This window comes from Ranitomeya variabilis, chromosome 3 (genome assembly GCF_051348905.1).
Source record: "Ranitomeya variabilis isolate aRanVar5 chromosome 3, aRanVar5.hap1, whole genome shotgun sequence".
NCBI lineage: Eukaryota > Metazoa > Chordata > Amphibia > Anura > Dendrobatidae > Ranitomeya > Ranitomeya variabilis.
Genome location: NC_135234.1, coordinates 83334657 through 83349378, shown reverse-complemented (window position 1 = coordinate 83349378; position 14722 = coordinate 83334657). Strand labels below are relative to the sequence as shown.

General features: G+C 42.2%; 1 protein-coding gene across 1 annotated transcript in view; it reads left to right on the top strand.

The window, feature by feature from the left end:
• The first annotated feature begins 1368 nt into the window (after positions 1-1368).
• The window catches only part of TAOK1 (TAO kinase 1), a 117407-nt gene continuing 104053 nt past the window's right edge, over positions 1369-14722 (top strand). Inside the window, exon 1 of the mRNA XM_077294302.1 lies at positions 1369-1554. The gene's annotated coding sequence lies outside the window, so the exon portion shown is untranslated. The remainder of the gene's footprint in view (positions 1555-14722) is intronic.

Genomic DNA, 14722 nt, shown 5'->3' with positions numbered 1-14722 from the left:
ATGGTGTCCGCTAAAGATTGGAGCCAATTTTTCATTAAAAAAGTCAAATGGCGCTCCTTCCCTTCCGAGCCCTGCCGTGCGCCCAAACAGTGGTTTACCCCCACATATGAGGTATCAGCGTACTCAGGACAAATTGGACAACAACGTCCCTGGTCCAGTTTCTCCTTTTACCCTTGGGAAAATAAAAAAATTGTTGCTAAAAGATCATTTTTGTGACTAAAAAGTTAAATGTTCATTTTTTACTTCCATGTTGCTTCTGCTGCTGTGAAACACCTGAAGGGTTAATAAACTTCTTGAATGTGGTTTTGAGCACCTTGAGGGGTGCAGTTTTTAGAATGGTGTCACTTTTGGGTATTTTCAGCCATATAGAACCCTCAAAATGACTTCAAATGTGAGGTGGTCCCTAAAAAAAATGGTTTTGTAAATTTTGTTGTAAAAATGAGAAATCACTGGTCAAATTTTAACCCTTATAACTTCCTAGCAAAAAAAAAAATTGTTTCCAAAATTGTGCTGATGTAAAGTAGACATGTGGGAAACGTTATTTATTAACTATTTTGTGTCACATAACTCTCTGGTTTAACAGAATAAAAATTCAAAATGTGAAAATTGCGAAATTTTCAAATTTTTTGCCACATTTCCGTTTTTTTCACAAATAAACTCAAAAATTATCGACCTAAATTTACCACTAACATGAAGCCCAATATGTCACAAAAAAACAATCTCAGAATCGCTAGGATCCGTTGAAGCGTTCCTGAGTTATTACCTCATAAAGGGACACTGGTCAGAATTGCAAAAAACGGCCAGGTCATTAAGGTCAAAATAGGCTGGGTCATGAAGGGGTTAATGTACTGTATGTCTGTATGTATAGCCCGCAGAGCCCCGGCAGGCCCGCACAGACCCCCACGGTCACGCACAGACCCCGCCCGCACACACAGACACGCAGTCTCCGCCCACACGCCATTATAGTGCATCATTGCACTATGGGAACTTCCGATTCCGGTATCCGCTATCGCAAAAGTATCGGAACTCGGTATCGGAATTCCGATACAGCGAGTATCATCCGATATCCGATATTTGCAGTATCGAAATGCTCAACACTAGTCTCCACATGACAGTTGAGAAAGTTTGTCTCCTCCCGCGCGGCTGAGTGTCTGAGGCCGCCGCTAATAACGCATGATAGCGCAGACAGCGGAGTCCGGAGCGGTGAGGCGGGCGCTGCCGGTGTTCCCGGCGGAGCAGCTGGGTCAGCGTGACTGGGACAGTAGTGACCTTCCGGTCACAGTGTGTACAGCACCCCCGGCGGCTGCGGGCACAACCGCCTCCGCTCCCTGCACAGCGCCATCTTGCGCGCTGTCTGCCCGCCCTGCCGTAGGCGGAGAAGGAGGCCGGGAGCTCCGGTCACACCGATACGAGTAGCAGCCGCTCCTCCCCCGTCGCCGCCCACGCCACCCCGGGCCGGCCTTTGTTTCCGGTGCTCGCAGCGCCCTCTTGCTGCCCCTCCCCAGCTCGGTTTTGGGATCAGTACGAGGCGTCCGGAGCGTCGGTGACAAGAAGGTAAGCGGGCTGCCTGCTAGGAACTTGTAGCCGCAGCTGCCGGGTGGGGGCAACGTGAGGGCTGGGCGCCGAGGGCTCCCAAGCCGGCGCTGGGAAGGGAGTAGAGCAGGCCTTGCCCTTCCTCCGCTACTGGGGTAAACATGCGGCGGGGGGCAGTGCACGGGGCTCGGGGACACTCCCAAGGCCGCACATGGATGTGTCTAGTCACAGTGACAGCAGATGGAGCAGACGTGGGGGGCTCATCCTTGCATAGGACTGCTGTCACAGATCCAGCTCTGCCACATTCGGGCACTTCTCTGTCATCATGGGTCACTGACATGAGTGGACTCGGCTGACTTGGCACCATTGGTAGGAGGGCAGGCACCCCATCAATGTCACTTGCCACCCATTATGCCCATGCTCTGGCAACTTAGCCCGGCCTCATGGCAGCTCATTGGTATCTACAGAATTTGGAGATGTGTATGGGCATTGCTTGTGGCACAGCAATGTGGGGGAAGCTCCTGCTTTTCTGTGTGGTTCCTTTTGGTTCAGATGTAACACCTGGACAATGTTACATTTTATAAAACTAATTGTTATATTGTATCAAACCCCTCTGGAGCACAAAGTGCCTGATGTGAACCAGGGCTGTGAAGTCAGTAAGCCGAACCTCTGACTTCTCAATTTCCCTGTCTTTTCGACTCTTGCTCCACAGCCCTGGTCAGTACTGAGCATGTGCATAAAGTGCAGCACAGATTCATTTCAACGAAAAGCCGAGATCAGGAACAGGACAGACATTTATAGGACATTTTATAACTCTTCCAAATTCTTTGTAATACATTTACATCACATGCTGCATTGTACTACTGAGCCCAACTTGGCTATTATATATTTTAGGAGTCGGTCCATTTTATGCCAACTCCACCAAAATAGACTGTGACTCGAACTCCACAGCTCTGATGTGACCTGCAGATGCGGTGCTAGGTGGGGATGACTTGCATCCCTTTGGGGCTCCCTTCCTATAATAAGGGTCAGTGGTGGTTCTCTGGCATGGTGGGTATACCACCGTCCTTATAATAAATCCTCGGTGTTGTAGCTTTCCTTTTGGGTGACTTCTTGCATTTAGTCATTGCTTAATAATGTTGCTGGCAGTGCCAGGGTTAGCAGCTGTAATGAGCACCAGCTAGGAATGTTTCCTGCTTTCTGTGTTTGCATCTTGAGTGCTGCAATGCTGCAGATCTCCACTCTCCTCTCCTGACAAACAGCCTGGATGTGTGTTTGTTACTGTAAATGTTATTGGAGGGAGGAGGGGAGGCCTGGGAAGGCAGCGGAAGGAGCTCAGAGGAAGGTTGGTGGCACCACATACTTACATTAAATAACAAAGAAAATCATTCTCATTGTCTTTATCCTTAGTTGCTTTCCAGCCCCACCTAACGCATGCATGAATCTTGTGCAGGGCTCCCAGGAATAGCACAGCTCTGCTATTTGCATTGTGGAGGTTTTGCGTGCTATATAGGTGGATTCAGTGTGCTGTGCACATGTCATGTTGCTATGCGTTCACGTCCATTGTTGACAGATTGGCTTTCTCGGCTTTGCTGACAACATCTGTAAACATCTCTGGCACAGATTGGTTTTTAGGTTGCCCTCATGGTCAGGGGGCTATTTGTGACCAGCCTATTTGATGTGAGGTTTGGAGGGACACTTGTTTACTTGGTTTGGTGACGCTTTGCAGGGAGACTTTTGGGTCTGATTTTTCTGCGATGACATCATCGTCTTTAGAAGGGTGGACAAAAACTTTATCTTGTCTGGTCACATTAAGGGCAGTGGTGTGATGACAAGTTATGTAATGATAAAGCCAAGTACAGCAAAGCCTGACAATTAAATCTCCTCATTGGCCTCTAGTATTTAACGGCGACCCATATGGGGGTCACTGTACAGTCTGATTATTTTATAATCTATTAGTGGTTGATAATAATCAATATGGCTTTACAATTCAGCTTTTCCAGGCTCCTGATCTGCAGAGAAATTTCGACCGAGCCTAGTAACTTCAGTGTAGAAGAAAGTCCGTCTAAGGGTATGTGTCCACGGGCCGTATTACATCCGGAATAGCTGCGGATTGAACGCTGCGTGGAGCCGCAGCGTTCAATCCGCAGCGTCCAGATGTTACAGCATAGTGGAGGGGATGTTATGAAATCCTGTCTCCACTATGCGTGGTAACACGCATCCGGCGGCCCTGTGATTCCGGACATGCGGCGTGTCTTTTTAGATCGCAGCATGTCCGTTTACCTTGCGGTGACGCTGTGCCACCGCAAGGTAAAACACAGGGCCCTATGTGTGGGGTGCGATGATTCCGGATGTGTGCAATGAACACATCCGGCATCATCGCGTCTACAGAAGGGAGCGGCGCTTTGGTCGGAGCGAGGTTTCCGCTCCGTCCAAAGCGCCGGCCATCCTGAACGTGGACAACGCACCCTGAGTTACTGACCTTGTAACTTCAATGTGAACAGCTGACCATCTAATTGTATGGAGCCTTCTGACTTTCCCATGGGGATGGGGGTGATCATGGGGATGAAGATGATGGGGCAGATGTTCATGATAATGATGGGGCAGTTTGATGCAAAGCCTGATTATTTTGTTCTCCAGAGAGATAAGCGCCTCTGCCCAGTGAAAACATATGAACCCTTGGCTGAGCTGAACAGTTGTCTGGAGGGTCACACAGCTGTTGGCAAAATTGGCTTTGAAACGTATGTATTGGCACCTTCATTTTTTTTTTCCCCCCATATCTTTTTGATCAGGTTGGGTCCCATTGCTATTATCTCCTCTGATCTGGAGAATAGAATGAAGAGTCTACAGGACAGATAAAACGCTGCATCTTTAATTTGTCTCTTCATGCCAAGTAATGCCCAGTCCTTGTGCTGTACAAGGAACCGCAAATGACCACCTTTAAAAAAAAAAAAAAAAAAAAAAAAAAAAAATGAAGGGGACACAGTGCTAAAATGTCAGATGCAAAGGAATCATTAAAGGGTTGCTCCACTACTTTTATATTAATGACCAATCATTAGGATACGTTGTCAACACCAGATTGGTAGGGGTCTGACACATGGCACCACACTGATCAGCTACTTTCTGTGCCAGCAGCGGCCAAGTGTTGGCAGTTGTGGAGCTGAACAGTACAGCTCTCATCAACTATGTAGTGGCCGTTGCTGCAGCTCCGATCATATTCATCCATATAGGGGTGGCTTTAAGCAGGGCTGTGGAGTGAAATCGGTATAAAATGGACTGAAACCGACTAAAATATATAACAAATTGGGTACAGTAATACAATGCAGGATGTGCTGTAAATGTTTTCATAATAATTTGGGAAAGTTTTGAAATGTCCTATAAATGTCTGTCCTGTTCCTGATCTAAGGATCTCCGTTTTTAGTTGAGATGAATCTGTGCTGCACTTTATGTACATGCTCAGTAGTGAGTTGGAGGTTTGGCTTACTGACTCCACTTGCTTTAATCCCTTTCTACCATTGGACGTACTGTTCTGTCCATGTGGGGTGGGCCCTACTTCCCATGGACGGAATAGTACGTCCAGCGCGATCAGCCACGCTCACGGGGGGAGCGCGGCCGATCACGGCCGAGTGTCAGCTATGTGCCAGGAGTGGTCACGGACCGCACCGATATTTACGTGTGTGTAAAAAATAAAATAAAAAAAATCCTAAATAAAGAAAAAAAAATATTGTTCCAATAAATACATTTCTTTATCTAAATAAATAAAAAACAATAAAAGTACACATATAGTATCTCAGCGTCCGTAACCACCCGACCTATAAAACTGTCCCGCTAGTGAACCCCTTTATTTAACACCGTCACGAAAAAAACGCTTTATCATAACGCCAAACAAAATGTGGAATAACACACGATAAAAAAAAGGATATAAATATCCATGGTACCGCTGAAAACATCATCTTCTCCCGCAAAAAGCGAGCCGCCATACAGCGTCATCTGCGAAAAAATAAAGGTTATAGTCCTCAGAATAAAGCGATGCAAAATAATTATTTTTTATATAAAATAGTTTTTATCGTATAAAAGCGCCAAAACATTAAAAAATTCTATAAATGAGGTATCGCTGTAATCGTACTGACCCGAAGAATAAAACTGCTTTATCAATTTTACCAAACGCGGAACGGTATAAACGCCCCCCCCCCCCCCCAAAAGAAATTCATGAATAGCTGGTTTTTGGTTATTCTGCCTCACAAAAATCGGAATAAAAAGCGATCAAAAAATGTCACGTGTCCGAAAATGGTTGCAATAAAAACTTCAACTCGTCCCGCAAAAAACAAGACCGCACATGACTCTGTGGACCAAAATATGGAAAAATTATAGCTCTCAAAATGTGGAGACGCAAAAACTATTTTTTGCAATAAAAAGCATCTTTTAGTGTGTGACAGCTGCCAATCATAAAAATCCGCTAAAAAACCCGCTATAAAAGTAAATCAAACGCCCCTTCATCACCCCCTTAGTTAGGGAAAAATACAGTTATATGAAAAAGTTTGGGCACCCCTATTAATCTTAAGCTTAATGTTTTATAAAAATTGTTTTTTTTGCAACAGCTATTTCAGTTTCATATATCTAATAACTGTTGGACACAGTAATGTTTCTGCCTTGAAATGAGGTTTATTGTACTAACAGAAAATGTGCAATCTGCATTCAAACAAAATTTGACAGGTGCATAAGTATAGGCACCTCACCAGAAAAGTGACATTAATATTTAGTAGATTCTCCTTTTGCAAAAATAACAGCCTCTAGTCGCTTCCTGTAGCTTTTAATGAGTTCCTGGATGAAGGTATTTTTTACCATTCCTCTTTACAAAACAATTCCAGTTCAGTTAAGTTTGATGGTCGCCGAGCATGGACAGCATTCTTCAAATGATCCCACAGATGTTCAATGATATTCAGGTCTGGGGACTGGGATGGCCATTCCAGAACAGTGTAATTGTTCCTCTGCATGAATGCCTGAGTAGATTTGGAGCGGCGTTTTGGATCATTGTCTTGCTGAAAGATCCATCCCCTGCGTAACTTCAACTTTGTCACTGATTCATGAACATTATTGTCAATAATCTGCTGATACTGAGAGGAATCCATGTGTCCCTCAACTTTAACAAGATTCCCGGTGCCGGCATTGGCCACACAGCCCCAAAGCATGATGGAACCTCCACCAAATTTTACTGTGGGTGGCAAGTGTTTTTCTTGGAATGTTGTGTTTTTTGGCCGCCATGCATAACGCCTTTTTGTATGACCAAACAACTCAATCTTGGTTTCATCAGTTCACAGGACCTTCTTCCAAAAAGAAATTGGCTTCTCCAAATGTGCTTTTGCATACCTCAGCCGACTCTGTTTGTGGCGTGCTTGCAGAAACGGCTTCTTTCGCATCACTCTCCCATACAGCTTCTCCTTGTGCAAAGTGCGTTGTATAGTTGACCGATGCACAGTGACACCATCTGCAGCAAGTTGATGCTCAGCTCTATGGAAGTGGTCTGAGGATTGTCCTTGACTGATCTCGCCATTCTTCTTCTCTGCCTTTCTGATGTTTTTCTTGGCCTGCCACTTCTGGCCTTAACAAGAACTGTACCTGTGTTCTTCCATTTCCTTACTATGTTCCTCACAGTGGAAATTGACAGGTTAAATCTTAGACAGCTTTTTGTATCCTTCCCCTGAACAACTATGTTGAATAATCTTTGTTTTCAGATCATTTGACAGTTGTTTTGAGGAGTCCATGATGCCACTCTTCAGAGGAGATTCAAACAGGAGAACAACTTGCAAGTGGCCACTTTAATTTTCTCATGATTGCATACACCTGGCTATGAAGTTCAAAGCTCAATGAGGTTACAAAACCAAAAAAAGTGCTTTAGTAAGTCAGTAAAAAGTAGGTAGGAGTATTTAAAACAAGAAAATGATAAGGGTGCCCATACTTATGCACCTGTCAAATTTTGTTTGAATGCAGATTGCACATTTTCTGTTAGTACAATAAACCTCATTTCAAGGCAGAAACATTACTGTGTCCAACAGTTATTAGATATATGAAACTGAAATAGCTGTTGCAAAAAAAACAATTTTTATAAAACATTAAGCTTAATAATAATAATAATAATAATAATAATCTTTATTTTTATATAGCGCTAACATGTTACACAGCGCTTTACAGTTTGTACACATTATCATCGCTGTCCCCAATGGGGCTCTTAAGATTAATAGGGGTGCCCACACTTTTTCATATAACTGTAATAAAATTTAAAAAATGTATTTATTTCCATTTTCGGGCTGGGGTTAGGGTTGGGGCTGGGGTTAGGGTTGGGGCTAAAGTTAGGGTTGGGGCTAAAGTTAGGGTTGGGGCTAAAGTTAGGGTTGGGGCTAAAGTTAGGGTTGGGGCTAAAGTTAGGGTTGGGGCTAAAGTTAGGGTTGGGGCTAAAGTTAGGGTTGGGGCTAAAGTTAGGGTTGGGGCTAAAGTTAGGGTTGGGGCTAAAGTTAGGGTTGGGGCTAAAGTTAGGGTTGGGGCTAAAGTTAGGGTTGGGGCTAAAGTTAGGGTTGGGGCTAAAGTTAGGGTTGGGGCTAAAGTTAGGGTTGGGGCTAAAGTTAGGGTTGGGGCTAAAGTTAGGGTTGGGGCTAAAGTTAGGGTTGGGGCTAAAGTTAGGGTTGGGGCTAAAGTTAGGGTTGGGGCTAAAGTTAGGGTTGGGGCTAAAGTTAGGGTTGGGGCTAAAGTTAGGGTTGGGGCTAAAGTTAGGGTTGGGGCTAAAGTTAGGGTTGGGGCTAAAGTTAGGGTTGGGGCTAAAGTTAGGGTTGGGGCTAAAGTTAGGGTTGGGGCTAAAGTTAGGGTTGGGGCTAAAGTTAGGGTTGGGGCTAAAGTTAGGGTTGGGGCTAAAGTTAGGGTTAGGATTACATTTACGGTTGGGATTAGGGTTAGGGGTGAGTCAGGGTTAGGGGTGTGGTTAGGGTTACCGTTGGGATTAGGGTTAGGGGTGTGTTTGGATTAGGGTTTCAGTTAGATTTGGGGGGGTTTCCAATGTCTAGGCACATCAGGGGCTCTCCAAACTCGACATGGCGTCCGATCTCAATTCCAGCCAATTCTGCTTTGAAAAAGTAAAACAGTGCTCCTTCCCTTCCGAGCTCTCCCGTGCGCCCAAACAGGGGTTTACCCCAACATATAGGCTATCGGCGTACTCAGGACACAGTGGACAACTTTTGGGGTCCAATTTCTCCTGTTACCCTTGGGAAAATACAAAACTGGGGGCTAAAATATAATTTTTGTGGAAAAAAAAAAGAATTTTTATTTTCACGTCTCTGCATTATAAACTTCTGTGAAGCACTTGGTGGGTCAAAGTGCTCACCACACATCTAGATAAGTTCCTTAGGGGGTCTACTTTCCAAAATGGTGTCACTTCTGGGGGGTTTCAATGTTTAGGCACATCAAGGGCTCTCCAAACGCAACATGGCGTCCTATCTCAATGCCAGTCAATTTTGCATTGAAAAGTCAAATGGCGCTCCTTCCCTTCCGAGCCCACAGCCCTGCTGTGCGCCCAAACAGTGGTTTACCCCCACATATGGGGTATCAGCATACTCAGGACAAATTGCACAACAACTTTTGGGGTCCAATTTCTCCTGTTACCCTTGGTAAAGTAAAACAAATTGGAGCTGAAGTAAATTTTTTGTGAAAAAAATTAAAAGTTCATTTTTTTTTTTTAATATTCCATAAATTCCTGTGAAACACCTGTAGAGTTAATAGTCTTCTTGAGTGCGGTTTTGAGCACCTTGAGGGGTGCAGTTTTTAGAATGGTGTCACACTTGGGTATTTTCTATCATATAGACCCCTCAAAGTGACTTCAAATGTAATGTAGTCCTTTAAAAAAAAAATGGTGGTGTAAAAATGAGAAATTGCTGGTCAACTTTTTAACCTTATAACTCCCTAACAAAAAAAAATGTTGGTTCCAAAATTGTGCTGATGTAAAGTAGACACGTGGGAAATGTTACTTATTAAGTATTTTGTGTGATATATCTCTGTGATTTAAGGGCATAAATATTCAAATTTGGAAAATTGCCAAATTTTCGCCAAATTTCCGTGTTTTTTTTCCACAAATAAACGCAGGTAATATCAAAGAAAATTTACCACTATCATGAAGTGCAATATGTCACGAGAAAACAATGTTAGAATCATCAGGATCCATTGAAGCGTTCCAGAGTTATAACCTCATAAAGGGACAGTGGTCAGAATTGTAAAAATTGGCCCGGTCATTAACGTGCAAACCACTGTTGGGGGGTAAAGGGGTTAAATGGGTGTTCCCATCTCCCAAGATCCCAAGTAGTGGGTGTAATAATAATAATAATAATAATCCTCCAATTAGAAATGTAGTATCGTTTTTCTGATTTATGTCTTTCCTCTTTCAGGGCATTGCAGGACCTTAGGTATCCATGGTTACGACCATTAGCAACTAGCTTACTGTCACTTCATCAGTGGACGTAACCATGGATATCTAATGTCCTGCAATGCCTGCACAATGAGGAAAGATACATAACGAATCATAAAAAGTATACTATATTTCTAATTGGAGGTATTTGCTAATATTATTATTACACCTACAACATATTGGAATAGAATCTTGGAGATGGGATTACCCCTTTAAGTGATAGTTTATCTGATTGAAATGTCTTACTTTATGAGATGGGACTGTCCCTTTCCAAAAGGGGCTCGCCACTACTTCCTTAATCATAGTGCACTTAGGCAAGGGCTGTTTAATAAAACAAAAGCTATACTTGCCTCTTGGACAGGTGGTGCTCTTTTCTGGCTTGGACAGAATGTGAAGGCTGCAGCAGACTAGTTGCTGATTGGCTACAGCGGCCACGTGACGTCCATGCTGGGTGTTGATGCCAGTGGACACAGTATGAAGTAAAGAGGTGCCCATCTGAGGTGGGGTTCACAATTTACTGTATTCAAGTTGTACTACAACTGAAGGCAATGCCGCTTGTGCACCTATAATTTTGCTACTCTGTTTTATGTTGTAAGGGTCTCTTCCCATGTGAAGGTCCTTAACAAAAACCGTCCAAGCACCTAACTTGAAAAAGACACAATGCAAAGTGGTGCCCTGCTTATTTTTAGCACCACTGCTACTTTACTGTAGCCAACAGTGCTCACCCATGGTAGTCATAATTATCCAGATATCTTAGAAATGGATGAGCTGATGTTTGTTGGTTGTAGGCTTTTTAATGTAAAGTAAATGAAAGAATTTGTCTTTGACATGCTTTTGAAGTCAATAACTTGTATTGAATCCATACCCCTGTGTTCGTTCCTGTTTGCTGCACTGAGCACTTCTTGGGGATAGGGCTCTCTGGACCCTGACTCCCACTGTTTTTGCAGGCATTTTAAGTGCTCGGCAAATGTGAAAAATCTGCCGGAACGTTTAGCTGCTCTATATTACGGATGTTGGGCCCTCATACATTTGCACGTTGTCAGCAGCACCTCCCTTATTCACATGTGCGTTTACTCAATTGCTGATGACTGCCATGTTCGCATGGGCCAATAATTGACAATGAGTGCTCTTATGGACATTTGATGCTCAATAGTCTCCTTTTGTAAAAGCTCCTTTTGACACCAGCGCAGCGAGGAATGTTTGGACTCATTGGCTACCTGATTATCAGGATTTGTTCCATTCCTGATATAAACCTCCTCTTAAATACATGAGACAAGAATATTGATCTTTACACGATTCTGAAGCTTCCAGATATAACTTTCATTTTGTGTTTGGTGATTTAGAAATTAGAATAGCCGATCAAAAACTGGAATGTCAGTAGTAGAACATGCAGCTGATGTACAGTTTTCAAAATGCAAAATCCAAATGTTTAGATCTGTAGTCACTAGTCAGGCATTTCATCTACTATGTAAAACTTGGGTTGAACAATTATTGTGGAAAGTACAAAAAAGTCAAAGATCATCTTGTTTAGACCTGATTTGCAATTTGAAGACATCTACTAGTGTGAAATACGCGTTGTATGTAAGGTCGTATGTAAGGTCGCATGCATGTATAGTTGTTTGCTTCATGATGACTTGGCATCTTTTTGACTTTGCATTTGGGTTTATGTATGGGTATACACCATCAGTATTAGGTTTGTGGGGGGTTCTGATTTTTGGCACCAGTTGCATTCAGGAGTTTGAAGACACATTGGAGCTCCAGTGAACTCTACATTCACTTTTATTGTTTACTAGGAACAGCTTCATACTTCCAGTATGTGCCCCTTATAAAAGGTCACTGCATCTCATTCATAGTGTAATAGTAGGCACAGCAGCTGCCGTACAGACATGGTGTACAGGCCGTTGCTCCAGCACAGGCCATTCTTCTGATCTCAAGCTATGCATCAGGTAACATCCTGTTCCATTCACCTGATAACGTCAGTCAATCACAATCCTTAGGGTATGTGCACACGTTGCAGATTTGACTGTGGAATTATCTGTGCAGATTCTGAATTTCTTGGCAGAAAACGCAGGTCAGAATCTGCGCCTTTTTTTGGTATGTGCACACGTTGCAGATTTATGTCCAGATTTCTTCCTTTTTTTTTTACCCCTGCAGATTTCTATTATGGAATGGGTGCAGAAACGCAGCAGATCTGCAAAAAGAATTGACATGGTCCTTTTCTGAATCTGCTGCGTTTTCTGTGCAGATTTTTCCACACCATTAGCACAGCGTTTTTTGTTTGCCATTGATTTACATTGTACTGTAACTCACTTGCGGATCTGCAGCGTTTCTGCGCAGAAAAAAATGCTGCAGATCTGCAGAGAATGGGTCATAGTCACTTCTTGTCCCATGTTGACCATCGGAAAGGCCAGCTCTAAAATAAGCCTGTGAGTTTACCTTTTTGTAGTATTTTATCACATTCTCTAACTTTTCCTTAATTTTAAAAGCAAAACACTGACAACTCTTTTACAGCTCCTTTTTAAATGTCTGTTCTGTTCTTGATGATAAACTGCTGCCAGAATTGTCGGACAGCGAATTCTGCAATGGGGTCCTCTGATTTCTATGTATGCCCCAGGTTCAATGTGACAGGTTCCCCTAATTGCATGTTTAGACTGGATTATTACATGTCAGAATTCTCATTAACCAACGATTATGAGCATAAGGTGGACAAATCCATTGTTAAAATTATTGTACATTTTCAAACACAAGTGTGAATGCGCTGTCAGTACATTTCAGTTGGAAAAAGCGGAGAATACTTATACACGTGTTACAATTCCCGCCAGTCACCGCAGTCAGTGGTATTAACACATCGGGTATTCTACAATATGTATGTTTGTATATAGCAGCCACATAGTATATAGCACAGGCCACATCGTATTTGTCTGCTACATACTACATGGCTCCTATATACTATGTGGCCTGTGCTATATACTATGTGGCTACTATATACATACATACATATTCTAGAATACCCAATGCGTTAGAATCGGGCCACCATCTAGTATTACATAGTCATTACAAACAGTGATCTATTTCAAGTGTTTATTTCTGTTAATGTTGATTATGGCTTACAGCCAATAAAAAACGAAAAGTCATTATTTCAGTAAATTAGAATACCTAATAACACCAACTAGAAAAATTATTTTAAAATCCAACATGATGGCTTACTGAAATGTATGTTCATTAAATGCACTCAATACTTGGTCGGGGCTCCTTTTGCATCAATTACTGCATCAATGCAGCGTGGCATGGAGGCGATCAGCCTGTGGCACTGCTGAGGTGTTATGGAAGCCCAGGTTGCTTTGATAGCAGCCTTCTGCTCGTCTGCATTGTCGGGTCTGGTGTCTCATCTTCCTCTTTACAATACCCCATAGATTCTCTATGGGGTTAAGATCAGGTGAGTTTGCTGCCAATCAAGCACAGGGATACTATTGTTTTTAAACCAGGTATTGGTACTTTTGGCAGTGAAAGCCCTGACCCGACCAAATTCGCTCATCATCTCTAGAAATAAACAGGGCAGAGCAGGACCTGGGCCTGGCTGTGTTTTGCACCTACTGTACCTGTGGAAAGCTAAACAAGGATCAAATAAATCTTTTATTTTGCTGAGCCTTTGCCTGGTGATTTGCATCATATGTATGTTGTGGCAGCTTATCACTTTCTGACATCTGTCAACAGGCAAGCTAGTTGTAACTTCATGACTTTACCTTGGTTATCGGCTAAATGACTTTAAATGGCTATGGCATTTTTCTGCTTAAAGGGAATCTGTCACCACATTTGACCTATCTAAACTAGTAATATGGACATACAGGTTATGGGCTGCTGGAAAAAGTCCCACTGGTATGCTCCTGCATTGCTATGTCTTATAACTGCAATCAGACTGCAGAAAGTGAAATGCACATAGTAGGACTAAGTAAAAAAAAAAAAAGGTGTGTGTGTGTATATATATATATATATATATATATATATATATATATATATATATATATATATATATATATATATATATATATATATATATATATATATATATATATATATATATATATATATAAAAATATATTTTAAATCCCAAAATTTGAAACACTTATTTAAAAATATATTGTACCATAGACATGGACCGCCCCCCAAAAAACAGTAAAAGTACACATGTTTGGTATTGCCGCTTCCGGAAAAACCCGACTTAAAAAAAAAAAAAAGAGGCAAAAGCAATGCTTTATCATACCGCTGAACACAAAGTGAAATAAAACACGATCAAAAAGACGAGTGTAAATAAAAATAGTATCTATGAAACCATCAACTTGTCCTGCAAAAATCAAGCTGCCATACAGCTCCATCAGCCGAAAAATAAGTAATGGCTCTCAGACTAAAGAGATGCAAAAATAATTATTTTTTCTATAAAATGGTTTGTGTGAAAGCGCGAAACATAAAAAAAAAAATATAGATGTGGTATCTCTGTAATCGTACTGACCCGAAGAATAAAGCTGTCTTATCAATTTTTACCATACACGAAACGGCATAAAAAAGGCAATTCCTACATTGTGGGTTTTTGTTTATTCTGTCTCCCATAAATCGGAAAAAAATTAATATCAAATTCTCCCACAAAAAAGCCTTCATGTGACTTTTCAGCTGAAATATGGAATTATAGCTCTCAAAATATGATGCAAAAAAAGTTTTTGAAAGCAAAAAAAGCGTCTTTTAGTGTGTGAG